This window comes from Perissodus microlepis, chromosome 13, assembly GCF_051167445.1.
Source record: "Perissodus microlepis isolate ML-2025 ecotype Zambia chromosome 13, ASM5116744v1, whole genome shotgun sequence".
Classification (NCBI taxonomy): Eukaryota; Metazoa; Chordata; class Actinopteri; order Cichliformes; family Cichlidae; genus Perissodus; species Perissodus microlepis.
Genome location: NC_140473.1, coordinates 30,095,861 through 30,101,818, shown reverse-complemented (window position 1 = coordinate 30,101,818; position 5,958 = coordinate 30,095,861). Strand labels below are relative to the sequence as shown.

Below are 5,958 nucleotides of genomic sequence, written 5' to 3'. Positions count from 1 at the left end.
TTGGGTAGTCATTTCAGCTAAAGCACGTTTTAAAAGAAGAATGCACCACATTAGGACAGAGTTTTGTTGAACCTGAGCATAAAAGACAACTTGAGATAAGCTGCTGTGACTTCTCACTCATTATCTATGATTCATTATCCACAAACTGGTTTTTAGTTTGTCACATTTATTTTACATGAAGAAGAAGAACATAAAGTTAATTCAACAGAGTTTTGTTTCATCCTCCTAATAAGGTGATGCACCATGATGTCATAATAATGTCAAACATGTTTTAATAAACCATCAAATGCATTATTGTGTTTGTTCATAATGTATTTTGAATACGTTACAATCACCTGGTACCATCTGGAGATGCAGAGACAGTGAACAGCACAGGTTGAGCTACAACTCATGTTTGAAATGCCTGATTAATGAGAGCATGAGAACACACACACAGAGCTCCTCACTTCCTACAAACAGTAAAACGGCAACTTTAAGGGGAGTAAAACGATTTGAAATCAGCACCAACAAAAATATATCAAAATGTACCAAATTATATATGACTGGATATACAGTATTTATATTCAAGTCCTATTGTTTTCACACTAACTAAGATCTACCATAGAACCAAGGCCGCCAGAGCTTACTTTATATTTTTACATGCTGTAGTGCCATTTTTGGGGGCATTTCAAGTTGCTATACATCAATACAACTGTTATAGCCCACATTTTAATAATATGTATGCATTAAGTCCATAGTAACGACATATATTACAAAAAAGTGCAATAAACTACAAAAAATTGAAAATCGTTTTTGTTTTGTTTTTTACATATATTTCTACTTGGAGAAATTTAAAAGGTTTATCCCTCAAAACTTTAGATACAAAAAAGTTGCAAAAAATAGTTTACAACAACAGGAAATTTATTTTGAGTGTCTTCATAGTTTTATTTTTTGGATACACCAATTTTTATATACTGCAGAAAAAACGAAAAACAATCTTATGATGCAAATTTGCAAAGAAACAACCTTGTGGTGAGCCAGTAGAAGAGTTCAGCTGTTTGAAGAAACAGCCGTTTACTCTCACACACTGAGATCTGTCAGTTAAAAAGTCTAAAATCCAACCAACGAGATTAAAATCAAGTTTAAACTGGTTAAGAAGCTTATCAACGAAAAGATGTGGCTGAACAGTATTAAAAGCTGAAGAAAAATCAATAAATAAGAGCCGAGCATGAGCTTTGGCGCCATCAAGATGGCGATAGAGGAAGTTCAACAGAGTGACCACTGCATCATCAACACCTCTACGAGGCCTGTATGCAGTGGATCGATAAGCTTCTCTACTTGCTGCAGGATCTCCTTCCTGACAAGTTTTTCAAAGGACTTCATCGCTAAGGATGTTAGAGCGACAGGCCTAAAATCATTTAATGATGTAGGTTTTATGGTCCTAGCAACTGGAGAAATAATTGATTTTTTCGATACCTCTGGAACCTTCTGTTGCTGAAGAGATAAAACAAAGATGTAATAAAAAATATTGCATAATTGCTCAGCACATGTTCTAAGCACCTGGCCTCATATATTATCAGGACCTGGACTCTGCTTCTGGTTTCTTTGACATTTGCGACTGCGCCCCTGTGAACCGTGCTTATTGTCAGCATGACTATTGATCACAGTCCTGAAAGATCATGTGTGATCAGCAGATGATGTGAAATGTTGATCACCTACCCGACTTATTGAGCTGTGCTAATACTTTGAAATTCTTCAGCTCACAATCTCAACATGTTAACCAGACCAGGCTTCAAATGATAGCTTTTCTATCGGCCTCTCACCACATAAAGCTCCTCAGCTGCACAGGGAAGTTCTTCAGAGGGCAAAGAAAGTCATTTATGTATTAGCATCTCCTGAAGTGTTGGAAAAATGTTAGTGTCTTATGCAAAAACACTGAGTTATGATATTATTTGACAGATTTTTAGCAGCAGGACAGGAGTTTGTGTTGTCCAGCAGACAGAGGTCCACTCAACACTTCACAATTCTCTAAAATAAAAAGACAATTTTCCAGAGAAGTTAACTGTTCATTTTTAAAACTACAACTAAATAGAGCTCCACTGAAATTTACTGACTATTCTGTTTATAGTGTGTTTGTGTGCCCATGCGTGAGGGGTGGGGTATATAAAGTACCACAATTTCCCCGTTCAGATTCTGTCGAAACGTTAGACTGCCGATTTTACAAACTATCTCAACAGGAAGCCGTCCTGAGGTGAGTCACATTCACATTATCTTTAGGAGGAGAACAGTTTTCAGGAAACTGCATGCTCATGTGCACAAATTAGAATTATGAGACAGGAAGTTACACAAAGAAGTTTTATTGATTTCTTTGGGTTTTTTTTTTTTTTTTTATGTTTGAGGTGCTTTTATATGAATGACATGGATGTTGTATAAATGAAAACCCAATGGAAATGTCTGTATTAACTTTAATTAACTGAAAGACCCTGATGATGATGATAGATGTGTTTAGATGCTGATCAGTTTTACTCACCACATTTTACATTTGATACAAATTTTAGATTATCTGGGAGATTAAAATCAGCCTTGATTTCTGGTTTAACATGTGCTAATATCTTGTTGAATTCAGCTGTCGAGCTGATCACGGCCTGTACACAAAGAAAAATCTTAAACTCATCAAATTATTATGTGACTTATTTCATAACAATTCTGTTCCCCACACTTCACTCTTACACCCAACCTTCTCCTGATGAATCCCATTTTATCTGCTGGTTTTGAGTTCAGATAAAACTAAGTTGAAGTTTGTGAGTCAGAAGTTGTTGTTTTTTTTTTTTTTTACTACTTTTGAGAAAGAACAAAGATTTCAAGAAAATCATATTTTTCTGAAAAACCAGGCTGGCTTCGAAATGCACTGTGATGCATTTTTAGGTGAGATTTCTGATGCCAGAATATTGTTAAATAATTCAGTTCAGCAGAAGTTTCATCTTCAGCCTTGTTTTCATCTTTAATTTCAAACTGATATAAGAGCAATGTTAACATGCTGCATATTCAACAACTGTTTTTCTTTACTGCAGAAAAGAATGAACGAATTTATTTCAGCAGCTCCGTCACACAGAGAGAAACCAGAGATGGAGTTTTTCATTTTGGTGTTTCTGAGTAGCATCTTTGTGTGCCTGCCTTTGACCATAGTCTTCGCCTGTTGTGTGGTATGTAAATGTTGAATTTTATTAATCACTTTTATATCAGTCTGACTGTGAATGATATGAAGAATCATCCAAAAACATTCGTAGTGCTGCAGAGATGAAAACATTTCATCATTATTTTGACTTTGATTCATTTATATATGACATTTGTTTTGCTCTATAAGTCACAATAAATACAGACACAGACAAACAGAGTATGTAGCTGTGCAGCAGGCAGGTTGAGACCCAAAATGCAGGACGAGTAAACTCAGAAACAGCTTCATAGCTGGTTAATTGAGAATCAAGCAACAACGAAAGTAGGCTAAGAACTCACTTTCACTCACTGGATGCACAGCTCGAAGGAATGAGGGGGGATGAGACAAAGAAAGACTGAGACAGGAAACTAACACTGAGACGAACCTGATAAGGACAAATGGGAAAAAAAAACCACAGAGACACGACGGACTGAGGAACCCACGAAGGGGAACAAAGAGAGACCAAATACAGATGAAACTAAAGGACAAACAGGGAAACACAAGGGAGGTTAGAATAATAAAGGCCCTCAAGCAACAAAATGAAACCAGGAAAAGATTAAACTAAGATACCAGACCTGGAAAAATAAAGAAAAATAGACTAAAAAGCTAAAAGCACTGAGTCAGCGACGTGGGAACCATGAGATCAACAGCAAGTCAAATGTACTTCATCACTTAAACCTCTGATATTAACATCACTGTTTTTTTGTTCAAAACTTGTTTGTGATAATATGAGATGCTTCTCTTGCATTTTGTGACTTTTATAAATATTTCTGCAGGTGCGAAGAGATCGGGCCCAGACCATTTATTACACAAACCTCCTCATCTCCAACGTAATCCAGTTCTGTGCAAAGATTGTTTGGATTGTAACAACAGGAAGATGGCATGATGACATCAACGTTGCTTTTTACTTCATTAGTGTGATGGCCAATGTTTACTTCCAAATGTGCCTTGCTGCTGAAAGGTAACAGTGTTTATTACTGTTTTTGTGTACTTGCATATATTTGGCTGCATATTCTGTGATATTTAGAGAAATCGTCTGTTTTCTGTTGCAGATATTCCCTCATCGGCTGCCCACTGCTGGCCTGCATCAGACAAATAAAGCGTTCTCTGCTGGTCTCTGCTCTGGTCTGGGCCTTTTGCATTATCACTGTAGTTCCTGCCACAGTCTTTGAGCAGTTTATAATCCCCCCTATTTTTGCTCTGCTCCCTGCTCCTCTGTTCATCGTCTGCTTAGCTGGAACCATCAAAGCCCTGCGTGCTGCCACCTCAGTGCCCACAGAGGAAAAACGGAGAACTGTAGGAACTCTTGTTCTGTTGCTGTTTAACTACTGTCTGATGATGGTTCAAATATGGATTGTTTGGTGTTCCCTTTCTCGGGCCTGTGGGCCATTTCCCTTTCACTGCTGTTTCATAGAAACTGTGGTGTTTAGTTTGTTTCTGCTACATCCTTTTCTGGACTTGATTCTGTTTGTTTTCATGTAGAAAATTTGCATTGACAAGCTGCTGGCATGTCTGTGCTGCTGCAGGATGGACAGCACTGCAGCAGCTGTCAGCACCACATCAGTGTGACTGATGGTAGCACAGAGAGGTGGGCTGATGTAGTCAGAGTTCATTGGAAAGAGGAAAATAGAGAAAATGGTTTGTGAGATTGCTGATAAATTAAAAAGAGAAAATTGTTTTTAAATATTGTTATAAGTGTCAGCTGACAATAGATTCAGTTTCTGGCTTTTAAAAAAGTTTTTTTTTTCAATTTTACCGTTTATATTTAGATAATATTTTCAGTGATGTCCTTTTCTTCTTTGTGTGCCTTCACACTATTCTCTTTTCTGCTAATCTGCTGAGGAAAGGTGAATAAAGTTTTAAGTGTTATGCATAAATAGTAATATTGTACTGTGTAAAAATCTACCAGTATGTGAATTATTGTTCACTTAGCTTTGTTTTGTACACACGGAAAGATAATTATTTTTATTGCTTTTTTTTGGATTGTGTGATGGAGTTTGTATTGACTTATTTTTCATTTTTATAAAAATATTACATTCATAAAAGGTAAAAAATGATTTCCTGTTCCAGTTTACATCATTGAGATCATGTAGAGTGAACTGTCATGTCATCAGTTAATGCCATTGTGTCTGATTTATAGAATGTGTCCTTTTGCATATAAAACATCTCACAGTATGGTTACTGACCACAACCACATTCACTTCTCTTCACAATAAAACAGAATACTTACACAAAGGAATCATATATAATGCAAATTCATTTTTTTTTCTAAATACTTTAAACTTTTTTTAATTTACACTTTAACATTTATTTCATCATTTTAACATTTCAACACATTTTAATAAATGGCAGTTTTAACTTGGTTACAAACAAATAAGTAGATTAATTGAAACGAACCAGTAAAAGAAAAACAGGAAATATAAAATCCCCCAAAACCCACATGTACTGAATAAATCAACAGGCTAACACAGAATAAATTATCTTTGTTTATAAACAATCTCTATTCATATGCATCATGTTAATAACAATAATGCTGATATTTATAAATAAAAAAGCACAACATTTATTAATGATGTAAATCTCCTGCACGTGTCATAGACGAGCCCATAGAGGCCTAGATTGGAGGCTCTGAGGTCAAAGACTGTCTTCTTGCTCCAGTCACATCCTCCAGGTAGCATCACCGGCATTTATCAAGCAGACTCAAACAAAGAAATATTAGACACTGAAACCATTTATACATAATCACCTTTGGCTTCTACAACGTT

At 36.0% G+C, this 5,958-nt stretch overlaps 1 pseudogene; it reads left to right on the top strand.

Annotated features, from left to right (window-relative positions):
- Window positions 1-1,207: 1,207 nt before the first annotated feature.
- LOC146375360 (uncharacterized) lies at window positions 1,208-4,762 on the top strand (annotated as a pseudogene).
- The last annotated feature ends 1,196 nt before the right edge of the window (window positions 4,763-5,958 follow it).